The sequence below is a fragment of the Rissa tridactyla genome, chromosome 2 (genome assembly GCF_028500815.1).
Source record: "Rissa tridactyla isolate bRisTri1 chromosome 2, bRisTri1.patW.cur.20221130, whole genome shotgun sequence".
NCBI classification, from domain to species: domain Eukaryota; kingdom Metazoa; phylum Chordata; class Aves; order Charadriiformes; family Laridae; genus Rissa; species Rissa tridactyla.
Genome location: NC_071467.1, coordinates 83789324 through 83803574, shown reverse-complemented (window position 1 = coordinate 83803574; position 14251 = coordinate 83789324).

Below are 14251 nucleotides of genomic sequence, written 5' to 3'. Positions count from 1 at the left end.
GTGAGTCAGGCTGTCCCCCTGAAGCCCATGGAGGTTAATGGTGGAGCAGATACTCACCTGCAGACCGTGGAGAACCTCACACTGGAGCAGGTGGATGCATCCAAAGGAGGCTGTGACCCCATGGTAAGCTTGTGCTGGAGCAAGCTCTTGGCAAGACCTGTGCAGCCATGGACAGAGGAGGCCATGCAGGAGCAGGTTTGCTGGCAGGACTTGCCACTCTGTGGGGGACCCACGCTGGAGCAGGTTTGCTGGCAGGACTTGCCACTCTGTGGGGGACCCACGCTGGAGCAGTCTGTTCCTGAAGGACTGCACCCTGTGGAAACGGCCCACACTGGAGCAGTTCATGAAGAACTATAGCCTGTGGAAAGGACTCATGTTGGAGAAATTCATGGAGGACTGGTTCCTATGGGAGGGACCCCACACTAGAGCAGGGGAAGAGTGTGAGGAGTCCTCCTCCTGAGCAGAAAGGAGCGGCAGAGACAGTGTGTGATGAACTGACTGCAACCTCAGTTCCCAACACCCTGTGCCGCTCAGGGCAGAGGAGGTAGGGAAAGGCAGGAGTAAAGTTGAGCCCGGGAAGAGGGAGGGATGGGGGAAGGTGTTTTTAAGATTGTGGGGGTTTTTTTATTTCTTATTGTCATACTCTGATTTGATTAGCAATAAATTAAATTAATTTCCCCAAGTCAATTCTGTTTTGCCAGTGACGGTGATTGGTGAGTGATCTCTCCCTGTCGTTATCTCCACCCATGAACCTTTCATCATATTTTTCTCTCCCCTGCCCAGATGAGTAGGGGGGGTGATAGAGCAGCTTGGTGAACACCTGGTGTCCAGCCAAGGTTAACCCAACTCAGAGAGAAACCTAGGATCTAGTTTTAACAACAGGTTAATAGGACTAGAAAAAAATCCCTCAGATAAATCCTAAATTTGCAGTTCCAGGAAAAATGCTTCCTATGCGTAAGAACTCAAGCAAAAACTGTTACAGGCTGGTACCAGACCAATTCCCAACACTCAGCGACTGAGGAAAAGGAATATTCAGCTTCACAAGCTACTTCAACCAGGCATCAAGAATGCTTTCCACTTCAAAGAATGACAGAACCAAGAACTGAATTAAAATGAAAGCATACGTATCCACTCACACAAGCAATATTGTTCCCCAGGCTCAGCAGCAGCAGCAGCTCCCACCCCTGATTAGCAGAGCAAATAACAAAATCCCTTAATGCGGGGTAGGCCAGACTGGCACCTGAAATGCAACGTAGAAGTTGCTGGGAAGAACAAATCGAAGAAAACAATAAAAATGCTACAGATCCCCACCACAATATTAGCACAGAAACAGACTAACTTAGCACAACCAAACTTGCAAAATTGTCAGATCAAATGCAGACTGACCTATCTCAAAATAAGTGATGACATAATCACTTAGGCAGAAAACGCTGGCTAAATCTTTGTGCCCTTTTCTTAGCTTTAATAAGTGTTTGGATGGCTTATTATTGCAATACAGTCTTCATTGCACTGAATAACATACACTCAAAAACCAAACAGGAGAGACAAGTCTTCCGGGAAATTGGATGGACTTATATTATTTCCATCTTCAGTACATCCACTATCAAACAGGCTTGAAACAAGAATTTCCACTTCACAAGAAATTCTGCTGTTTCACATTGGTTTCTACACTGAACCGGAAAAACAGGTGTCACTTGAAATTTACCAATGAGCAGTTTCAGAAAAAGTGGGGTTTTTTTACAGAAAAAGGCTATTTTTAGTAATTAAATATTTTTTTATTTAAATATGTGTTTTATTCCACAGTAATTAAACTAAGCTCCAATGATTATTAAAATAAATGCCCACAAAAATAATTTCATACTGTAACATTAAAATGCATGTAGTATTTGACTTCCCTTTTTTTTTCCTACTTCTGCCTTCTCAAGTCTGTTGTCTGCAGCTCTGTAAAAAAAACCAAAACAACCCCAAAACAAAACAAAAAACAAAGAAAAAACCAACAAAAAACCCCAAAATGAGAATCCCAAAAGTTGTTTAGTTTTTAATATTTGTTTTGATTTGCATATTCCAGGATAGCTTACTCATGCTAAGCAAGAAAGGGAATTGTATGCAAATCTTTATAAAAAAAGAAAAAAAGCCCTTGAATTTTGAATTCTAGAAAAAAATAGTTATTATTAAGTTACAACTCAGTGTTTGGCTCTGACATCATTCATTACAGAAATATAAAAAAGACTGTTTACTGAACAAGTTGTCACTAAAGGTACATGCATCGTGGCTTTAATTTTTTGTGGCAATTTTAAATCATAGGGCTGAATTTAAAGCAGAGAGCACCACTCATCAGTTAGAGCAGCAATAGCTATTTCTGCCACAGTATCATCTTAAGAGTAATAAGCTACAGTCTTGAAACTCAAGATACTGTTTTACCTCAAATACGTTTTTTTAAGGATTTTTGACTAAATGAAATCACTACTGAACTCAGAGGATAAAATACAGGAGCACTAATGAAGAGGAAAGCAAAAAATAACTTTGTAGGACAGTATCAGCAGAGTTTGCTAAACAAAAGGTTTGAAGGAATAATTTTATTTAGATCTACAAATTATTGATATTCTTACATGTAGAAACACTGCTCTGAATCACTAGTACTTCGTAATGACTTTATAATACATCATCTAATTTAGAAGAGTCTCTTTTTTAAACTTAAGAAGTGCTGTTATGGCTTACAGCACACGTTATTAACAACCGTATTTTTCCACATCAAGGTAGTTTTGGAATGAACGGAGGAAAAGAAATGTTTGGATTAAATAAACTAGCAAAACTTCTCTCCCTGCCAAATCCACGTTTCCCTGACTTTCTTTTATTTGGTTCCATTTTGTCTGTATTTTCCCCCCTTCGTATATGCTAACCTTCATTCGTTGATGAAAAACGAATAAAATAAGCTTTGCTTGCAGAGTTTCTTTTCATTCAGGTTTTTGGCAATCTTACTGTATTTGAGAAGGATTATCAAGAAAGACCTTTATACACATAAAACAGAAAATGCAGACCTCAGACCATGTTTCTTTTTCTAAGAAATGCCCAAATTGAATTGTGTCATGACATTTGTTAGGTAATAACAATGGTTTCTATGCTATTTTTAAATTTAGATTACTAGAACTCTTAAAAGGTGGAAAACACAGTCAGAATATTGGATTTCTCTGTGTGTTCTATGAAAGTAAAGCTTGCAGAAAGAAACAGGTAGCATTTGTTTTTGTTCGGTTACCTAAGAATGTTCTAATAATTTGCAAAAGTCTATAATAAGCAAACTGGCAAATAAGCAAATTGGCAAAAGCAAACAATTCGCAAAGGTTTGTTCTCAACACCCACTTCAAATCCTTTTTAGAAAATCAACTCTGCATTCCAAATCAGAATTCAGTTCTCAAATCAGTCTGAATAGTCAGTGAGTTACAAATGCTTATCTTGTCTTAAAATCATTCAATTTCATTTGAATGCCAGAAATCAAAAACCACATTACAAGATGTTTTGTAATTGCTTTGGCTTTCTCTCGAGTCTTCGTATATTTTTAGGAGCCACAATGTTCTGTGGCTACCAATTCCATTGCTAGACATGAAAGTAGACGCAGTACATGAAGAACTGCTTGCTTTCGTTTACTGTGAATGTGACTCCTGTTAATGTAAATTGATAGCCCTGGTTCTTGTATCAGAAGAGAGAGGGCATAATCATTCCTTTCTCCTCTTCCCGTCTAACCCATATGAAACCTCAGTAAAGAGTCCTAGCCTACTTGTTTCTCAGGTGTAAGCTTTTTCCCTATCTTTGATCACTACTACCGTGCTTCCCTAAATTTTCCAACTTTGTGTCATCCTTTTCTCCCATGCTAAGGGAGAATTCCACAAAGTATACATCCTCTGCAAAAGCAAGCAATTATACAGTGGCTTAATGATTTTCTCTGCTCTGATCTGTATTGCCTTCCTAATAATCCCTAACAATTCTTTTGGAACTGTTAGTGATGAGCAAGCTTACATTTTTGAGGCTCACTCTTCCTAACTGAAATCTACCATGTGACTGCGATGATTGGGAATCTATTTTAAATGGAAAATCTGCTCTCTTTGCCATCAGCATCACTTTGCATTTATCTATACTGGATTCCATTTTATTATCTGGTGACAGAGTCTCATAAGATTTTTCTACAATTTGTCACAGTTGGCCCTTGTCTCAAAAGCAAGGTTTCATTTTAGACAGATTCACAAAAGTCTTCTGCAGCGCATCACAAGTTGCAATGCACTTTACATAATCTATGGGATGCAGTGTTATTCACACAGTCCTTCAGTGTCCAAAACCTACCAGGCAGCCAGTCCCTTATAGTTTATAAAGCACCCAGTATTTTATGAAAATCCTTGATGGGATGAGCAAAGTGGAAAGCGTAAAGAAAGGTCTTGACCTATTTGTACCCAGGAAGGACCTCCAGAACTCAAGAAATAACATAATAGTTTTCAGTCCCCCACACGGTGCATAAGATGGGATCAGATCTCACCTAACCATACTGTTACTTGTAACAGATGTTATTTGAAGATACTTAACATATTCTGTAGCTGCTGATAACAGATTGCACATTAGGTGACTAGTGACATAATGAGTCACTCACTGTATTTGTACTTGGGATTGTCATGGTAAACTGGAATAGCTATTTACTGTCATTGCAGGGATTCTTTTGCTCATCTTGTTTTCATGCCGTTTCCCTTTTTGAAACTGAGCAGAGATGCAGTGATTTTTGATTGAATCTGCAGGGACATTGAATATAAACTCATCATACTCATTGTTACAGAGAGGGCCTATAACTGAAGATTTCACACCTGTTGCATTTTTGCTAAAGGATAGAGAATTTTTGTGATTTCATCAACAACAGATTGAACAACACTGACTAATGCACTCTTTCGCTGTTGCTGACTTTATTATGCTCATAAATTTATATATAAGCCAGTCAGTTTTCAATTTCAAAAGCCCTAGTTCTTCATTCAAATTAAGTTCTCTTCTTCTGTATAGGTTTTCTTTATCACAGAGACATCCACAGTCTCTGAAGAAATCTGCTTTTCAGCCAGTTTCCAAAACCACACAGACTACTCTAAGAATTTAAGAGACTGTTACTATAGACGTCTTGGTCTTCAAATGCCTTCCTAAGGGCCCATATTATGCTTCTATAATAAAATTCCTAGATTGTAGATGAGGGGAAAACTGTGAATGCCAACTATCTTGATTGTAACAAGGCTTTCAACAGTCTTTCCCACATTAAGGTCTGGATGGTAGAACTGCTAGATCGATAAACAAAAGGGTGGAAGAGTGGACTCAGAAAAACATGGTTAATGAGATGTACTCTACCTGGAGGCTCGTGACAAGTGAAATACCACAGGGGTCTGTACTGAGGCCAAAGTACTTGTCCAAAATAAAGCATAATTCACTGTAATTGATGAAGCCTGAGAGACCTGCTTTCTTGATGAATGTCCAAATGAAGAAAAGAAAATGCAAAATGAAGAAACTTACTTGGCAATTTATCTAAGTGTTCCCACACTTGCTTTTCTTACATCTTTTTCTTTCACCCTTTAATTATTTGAACTGCTTGTACTTTTCCGAGCTTGTAGATTTCTCTCCCCATGCTATCTATGCAATCTATTGTTTTCAGTTTCGAATTCAAGTCCTTCCTTAAACCTGAGATAAAATTTCAAGAAAGTAATTAGAAAAGGAAGCCTCTGGCAAAATTATCAATATATGAGATTTTACACTAATAACGTGCAGCTCAATCACACTGATTTGTTTGTTTATTACTATAATCCATATTTCTTACCTGGTTTGACTTGATTATAACTTCTTATGGCAAGACTGTCTTCAGATTTATCTATTATATAATTATCTTGTGGCTGATAAATGACGATATTGATAAAACTATAACTGTAATTGTGGCAACCTGCTACTACAGAAAGACTCCCAATGATCTCAGTAGCACTGCACCAAATAGAAAGAAGTTCTTTCTGTACGGAAATAAAAGTCCAGCTTCCTAATTTGCTGATTTGAGAATATATGTTCAAATTTCAGAACACTACAGTCTATGCTGATGAGAAACCAATTCTAAATTTCTACCTCTTACAGTCACATTTAAAAATTTAAAAACAAATTTAAAAATTAAAAACAAACATTATGAAAAAGAGTAAAAAAATACTTAGATTTTCAAGGATTTTGCAGGGTACACCTCAATAGAATGCTTTACTGAAACCTTCTACTTGCTCCATATTTTTACATAGTACATTCTGAAAATCCTTATTGATTTTCACACTGTTTTAGTGACCAAGCAAATAGCTGCACTTACTTGTCAGTTCAATGCTGTCCATTTGTTTTAGTACCTCCTTTTATTTTAGACACAATTGAATTTGGCAGTTTATGTGTCTTCTTTTTTGGTAAAAATGTTTGCAACAAAGTATCTCCAAGGCTTTCACCCAAATCTTTTTGGTAAATACAGTCTCCAAGACTAGTAAAGCAGACATTTTGGAATTATTTTACACGCTGTAGTATTTGTTTGTTAAAAAACTCCACACATATAGCTGTTAAGTATGTATTTTCCAGTTCACTATATTAATAATAAATCATTATCAGTTTTAGCTGCTACAAAGTAGGTAGTAATATGTAGCTACTGTACCAGCTCCCCGTGTAATTTCAAGCTGCAGTAAAGCATGCAATTCAGCAACACAGGCAATTTCACATTAAACCTACACAGTACAGCAGAGATTATTTATCATATCTGGTGTGATTTAAGAAAAGAAGTATTCTCAACAGCAGTAGAAACAGGGCTTGGTATGTTTCTAATCCTTGAAAGAACTGGTTTACTTATCATTTTGAAGAAAAAAATACAGAGAATGTAAAAGATTAAAAGACAAGAGTAAAAGAATTTTACTGAAGGACTCTAGCTATGATAGCATTACAGATGATACTGCAATTGGTCAAAGTGCACAAAAAGAAATTAGTTTTCTCTCACTGAAATGTAGTGTCAGAACAGAGAAGAAAAATTAAGCGTTTCTCATATTACATGTTCAAATCACACAATGCCCAATGCGAACAGGCTGGCTTTTAGCACCAGCTCTCACAACAGGAACATGCATTTGGAATCTTCTGGTCTTCCCTCATAAAGTATCGATTTATCAATAGCCAGCTGCAAACAGTTTTGGTGCAACTGTTCCCAGAAGTATGCTTAGTACATATAGCCTAAAGCCGTATCTGGCCTCTTACCATGAATTTTCCTTCAGTTGCAGCGTCATTGGGAGGTTGAGCCACTAGAGCTAACTTGGATCACGACTTGCAGCAAATTGCAAACCCCTGGGCATTATCCTTCCCTCACCTCTAAGTTTTCAGAGGGCACACCTGGCAACTTACAGCTACCCTTTGGTTTAGAGCCAGATTTTCATCCAACATTTCCAGCAAGAAGAAATGCATTTTCCAGAGCCACAGTCCAAGCCAAGAAGCTGACCAGAACCAGGTTCTGGGGCTGGAGCTGGGGCCTGGGAAAATCAAGGCCAGCAACATCCTGACTGTTGGGAGATGGGGTTGGAGAAGGTGTTGCAGAGCAGTCTCCTGGTGTGTTCAGGGACTGATGGCCAGTTCCCACTTATAAGTTAATTAAAGTAAGCTGTTCTAACCAGCTGATCCCCAGCTTCCCCTGTGCTCACGTTTTTTGCAAGGGCCAATTCCCTTTTGCCCATGAGCTGCAGCCTGGACCTGAACGGGGTGGAGCGCCGATCTCACCTTGGGGCTTGTGCTTTCAGCTGTCCCCTGTGCCACCTCCAGTTCTACCTATTCACCAGCACCTGGGCGATGAAAACGGCCCTGGCTTGAATGAAATATTCTTAGTAAAGTGTTCCACTTAAAAAAGCTATGAGAGCCCTTCTTGCAGCTTCTAGCTGAATTATAATGGCTCTGTAATCTCCTGGAATACAAGAGATTTTTTTTTTTATTTATTTTTACTCTCACTAAGAGACATACACTTGCTGAGAGCAATTCCTTTTTCAGTAAGATTTCACAAATGTATTATTAGTTAAATGTGCAGTTTCATAACCATATGAAAAGGTAACTGAATCATTTTTGGTGAGTTCTTTTTCAACAAAAAACTAAAAACATTTCTGTGGTGATATTTTGCAAATGTAATTTTTCAAAAACTTTAAAACTCAATCCTGGAACTTTTTTAGTTCAACATCACATAAGTTTTCACGAGTAACAAATAAAACACAAATTTGAAACAAAGTCAGTGTTTTATTTCAAATCAAAGTTAACCCTTTTTCCCAATCCAGGTTCGCTCAGGAACCATGAAAAACTTTAGTTTCTCGTCAAGCAAACCCAATGCTTCTTTCTCTTCAGTTATATCCTAATTCACCCTTTGAATTAAAAGAACCCATTATTGCACCTTTACCTACAAACACAATGTCACAAGCTAGGGTGACTCCACATTTCAAGAAAAAAATACAAGCAAGTAAAAATCTCTCCTTGCTCTTTCATGTCCTCATCACCCATGCTGTTACACAGTCAGCATTTGACAGCTGAAACAGTTTGTCTCCTTTCTCTACAAATCCATATGCACATACAAAAGTTGGTAATGCACAGTCTACCTATAATAAATAATTTAAAACTAAATCTGCTGGCTACATTGTTCATAACTAAAACAGTCCAAAAGATACATGCTTTTAAAATCAGCAAGTGGTTATTTATCCCAACAGGGTGTACAGTAGGAACATCATAAAGTAATCAAACAAATAATTATGTAGGCCCTTACAAAATTTCAGTCTTAAGTTACAAATAATAATAAAGAAAGTCTGCATAAGTTTTGATGATGTTTCTTAATCACAACCATCTTGTGACATTGTGATGAATCAAACACATATTATGATTTAAAAATCAGATTCTATATAAAGCGTTTCTGTTGCTGAAGGTAGCATGGGAACTTTTTAAGGAATCATTGAGTATGGCATTTATTTTTCAAATTGTACTCAGGATGAATTTCACAAGAATTATCTGGAACATGCCTACGAAAAACAATTATAACAAACAGGCCTTTATATCATCAGCCTGTCATGCCAGGGTTGGGGTTTTTTTTGCTCATTCCCCTAGATAACCTGAGAATTTTCTCTTTAGCAATGTCCTTATAAATGAAAAAATCAGCAACAGAAAATATTTTAAACCAGCTAAATCTCAGAGAAATTATGGTTTACCTTCAGGGTACATTGGATTCACTTAAAGAAACCAATAATAACAGTTAAATTTTATGAATATAAATAATTATGATAAATTATGCTAAAGATGGTGATCTTTATGTAAACAAAGGATTACAGGAACATGATGTACCATAATGCATATACTCAGTCTCGGAGACTGAGTTGTTCTTATGAAAAAAGTATGCTATTATTTTTTCTTTATGCCTTCTTAGCAGATTAGAAATCCAAATTCAATTCAAACTTCAGCAGGAAGTTCTTTGTTCTGCTCAGCAATCACTCCTCTCCACTTTAAATATAAAATGTTATCTTTTTAAAACCCTGTAGACCTTTACTTTATATCAGTGGCAAACACACAGGGTTTTCATGAATAAATGTATTTTAGGGTGTTTCATACTTTGAATAGAACTAGGCTTTGCTGATGAAATGGCACAAAAATGCAACATCCCAACACTATGTTACACAAGCTCAACTAATATATTTTTAGTTGCATATAATGTTATTCTATCTTTTAAGCATTAGTGGAACAAAGCAGAAATCTAATATATGTCTAGATTAGCAATGAAGTTTCTTCTGAAATTACTATGATAAAAAAAAAAACTTGCAGTGTTTGTATTTTTCTGCAGTGCCTTCTAACTCCCAAATTTTCTTCAGGAGACATTATGGAACTCTAGATTAATCTTATTGGTTTTAAGCTTCAGTGGTTATAGTAGCACATACTGCCCCGTTACCCAACAGTACATCTTGTATGAATTTGTTCATATCCCTGCACCTGAGTAAGGATTTCTAACTTACAATACATTTTAGTACATTGCTACCAAGTCAGAGACAGATTTAGCTCTATGAAAGGGTTTACCACTTTCAAACTGTCATACATAGGATATGTATATATAATTATATATTTTTATATATATAAATAACTGCAGGTCTACCTCCCTACTTTAAAGACGAGGGAGTAAGAAACAAGGAATTAAAGAGATTTGCTCAACATCCCATGAAAAACTATGTCAGAACACGTAACATATTCAGTCCTCTCGTATCTCCTTCTTATGCACCCCGAACTTACAACCAGACTTCCTGTCAGTAGTGTGGATAAAGCTGTAGGGTTTTGAGAGGAGAAAAAGTCTTTAAGGTCTGGAATACAGTCCTGAACAGCTAACAGCAGGGGAGTTTTGAGGACATCCCTGTCTCTGGCTGGCAGAGGGAGAGTTGCCTGGGCCATTGAATAAATGAATAAATGAAGAAGAGCACTGGACCACATTTTGAACATATGACTATGACAATGACTCTGCAAAGCTGAGACGAGAAATGTCAGCTTTTCTCTGTTAGGTTAAAACGTAAAATCTGATGGGATTCTTATTCCACTAAGGGCTTAAATTGTATCAAATATACACACAAAGGTATCAGTAATGAAGTGGAAGAGGTTCTAAACTCAGCTCTTCCAGGATATATCATTGACAATAACAAACTTTGATGACAATTATATAAATTATGCTAACAGGATAAATGTTAATGGCTAACCAACAACTAAATATCTCAAAAATATAATATTCTATAGCTTTCAAGTGTATACCTTTTAAAAAAAATTGCAAACACAGTCGATCAACATGAATTTCAGATTAAGAGTATAAAATAATTCGCCAAAACTGTTGAAGAGGCTTCATGTTCTAATCAAAGTTTTCATGTTTTCTGTTTACTTATTTTCCTCAACAGTCTCTGAAATACAACTGAGTAGTTGGAATTAAATTGCAACCCCCATTATAATAACTACTTTTGAATATAGCATACAGTGATATAATAAAAAGCAAGGATCTAATATGTGACAGGATGACTTTAAAGAAGTAGACTGAGATTTTTTGGGGGATGGGGTGAAGAAGCAAAACAAATTCATGATCTGATAGAAGTCAGAAAATTATGTTGTTATGTAAAACATTTTGAAGTTAATCATCAGTAAGCCTGAATCTTACAAAAGATGTCTTGCAGAAATAACAAATGCAGGAATGCTGCATTCAAAGCGTGGCAATAAAAAAGTGGCTATAAATGTGAAGACTACGCTGATCAGTAACGATATCCAAGTGCTACTAAGGAATAGGGTCCCAAAGTAAAGGGTGAACCCTAGATAGACTTAAAAAAACCCCAACAAAACATTTTCAATGGGGAAACAAAATACTGTTCTGTAACCTTGCAATGGAAAGCCAAGGTTGAAATAAGACTTACTGAACCAACTGGCCATATGAAGTGGGGAAGAGCTTGATTCTCAGTAAATTAAATCATGAGAAAACCCAGCTACAAATGTCTTCCATTTGCTTTGCTAGAACAATCTGATAAACTCCTTTTTGTTATTAAAAAGGGTTCCTTACTAGGCAGGAAGAGCTACTGTCTAATCCTCGGAAGCATCAGCATCTTGGCACTTGGATGCCAATCACTGAAATTCAAGAGAGGTATTTTGCTGGTGTCACAAATAAACGTATTGTAAAAAATATTTATCTGTTAGGGAGTTAGAGATTGCTGTTTTGACAGTGTTTAAAAGACTGAACAATCAGGTCACTTTCATACTTCAAAAGACTTAGTGGGTTGACATTCAGTAACAAAACATGTTGCCAGTGGATAGTTCCTATTCGCTGTCAATTAGTATCAGTATGTATTCAAAGCAACTAGTCATTCAAAATGGATTTTGGAGCCAGAAAACATAATGCTCTTTGACAGACTCTGACACGGAGAGCATGACTCCAGCGATACCTTATTCTCAATCTATCAGCATCAGGACATTTGTCTGTATATAATTCATTGGAGTCTGCTACAGCTGGGGATACCTGCTGGACTGCTGTAAGTCCAAAAGGTGAATTTGGATCTTGGATGATGTAGCATGCACACCAATTCCAAAGAGTGGCTCTTTAGTTGCAAAATAAGGAGCAACTCCATTTGTGATGCAGTAACAGACAACAGCTATGCTAATTGTCATGAGTACTTGAAACTACAATGTCTGGAAGAAATATGGGATTTATGTACCTGACCGGTCTGATTTCCTGAACACTACCAACATACGATTGACAAGTCTTCACAGTACAGAGATCTTGGGCTATACGTTCTTCTGACTGTGCTCCCTGCCCAAGTATGGATGAATGAAAGGTTACCCTGTAGTTCGAGGAGATTCCATGAAAGGACACTTTCCATACATTGATTAGGTTTTTCCTTCCAGTGCATGTATTTATGCATGAATTCTCATGTCTGTACAGCAAATATTTAATGTTTAAACTAGAGCCAAATTTTAACGGTCACTTTCCTGCACCAAGGAAAGGGTCATGAAATGACATGCTGCCATATTGACAAGAGACAGGAGAGTCTTTTGTCAATGTATTGTGGATGGTGTATACAGGCAAGATGAGATTGATCAAAGTCCTAGCTGCTGTAGGCTTCAGTAATGCTCCTAGAATTTCTATCTGCTGTGTGTGATAGATGTGATTTTTGAACATTCATCCCGAGGTTCAGAGAACTCAGGATTCCTATGGTTTTATTAATGGAATTCAGTGGTTTTGGAAAAAAAAAAAAGACTCATCCTTTAACAGCCAGTTATCAAGATAGGGATGTAGCTTCAACATCTGACATTTAGGAATCATAACCTTATCCACTGTGTCACTTTCATTCAGACATCTTCCACATCATGCAGCAAAACTCTGCTATCAGGACACACACGGTATCCCTGGTGGCCAGCCAGTCTCAGACAACTAGGTAAAGGTGTCTTCCACTGCTTCTCAGATCTTCATTCCTGCCAAATTGCTATCTTCAGTCTCCCTGCCTTTTTCCTTAGAGTCTCATATCTTCTTAGTTTTTCACTTGAATCCTTGAACTGCTAACCGTCACCATCTCAACAATTTCAGTCCTGTCTGTGTTCTTCCTTCTATTGTAATACATGGCTTTAGCCCATGTACCTTCTCATGCCTTAGCACCAGTCTCCATAATAAAATTTAGTCAAGACCACACCACTGTGCTGCACCACATGAGGTCTAAAGTGACAGGGTGAAGGTTACAGGATGCTGTCACTGGAACTAGGAATGTCAGTAAACACCTACTCATTAAAGCCATTCAGTGCCATGTGAAGACAAAAGGCCAGAATCATGAATGGATAATCCTAGCCTATTGTGAGTCTCATGCAGTTATAGTACAAAGAGCTGGTAGAGACCTGGAAATAAGCTTCAGACTGAGAAATGGTAACCAGTCTGTTTTCTGGAACAAGGGGATTATCCCCACAAAGTCACTATCCTGAAACTGAATTTTTCAGTATATGTGGTTCAGGTTGCTCAGATCTGAAACTGTTGTATATTAAAAGGGAAGTAGTTAATGTGAAGAGTTATACTCAAAACACTTCTATGGGCAAAAAAGAAACACCTCTCTTATGTAAAGCCAAGACTTACTTAGTATAACTGAAATCCTAACAGTCTGATCGCTGAATTATTAATAGTCCAGATCTAATTATAGAAAAGAAAACTAAAAAAAAAAAAAGAATACTATTCTATGAAAAAACCTCAATAATAATAATAATAATAATAGTTAAAACTACACACATTTCCCAGTAGCTACCCCTTTTTCCAACGTTATAGTCACTCTTCTGCTCTCCTACCAGGCCCTGAGGTTGATGTCTTCAGTTTGGACTGGGGGGAGAGGGTAAAGCCAAAACACGTTATGTCCTTAGTCCTTTGCTGGGAGGTTAATATTTGTCTATCGTGTTGATGGTTTCCTCCTCCTCACTGTAGGATGTGATTGGCGTCATTTTTATATGTTTGCTAACACAGTCTACACCTTGTTTTCTTCACTGTCTGCAAGTCCACATAGCATTGAAATTTACCATTTGTGCAACATTTCTGTATGTTAACTAGTTGTTCTTCATTGTCATCCCTCCAACTGGTTTATTCCTGCTCCCAGATCTGAATTTTTTGACGGATCTTTACTGAACATTTTACAGCCCCGGGTTCTCCAATGTAAGCGTGGGTCCCTTTTCATATTATAGAATCATAGGTTTGGAA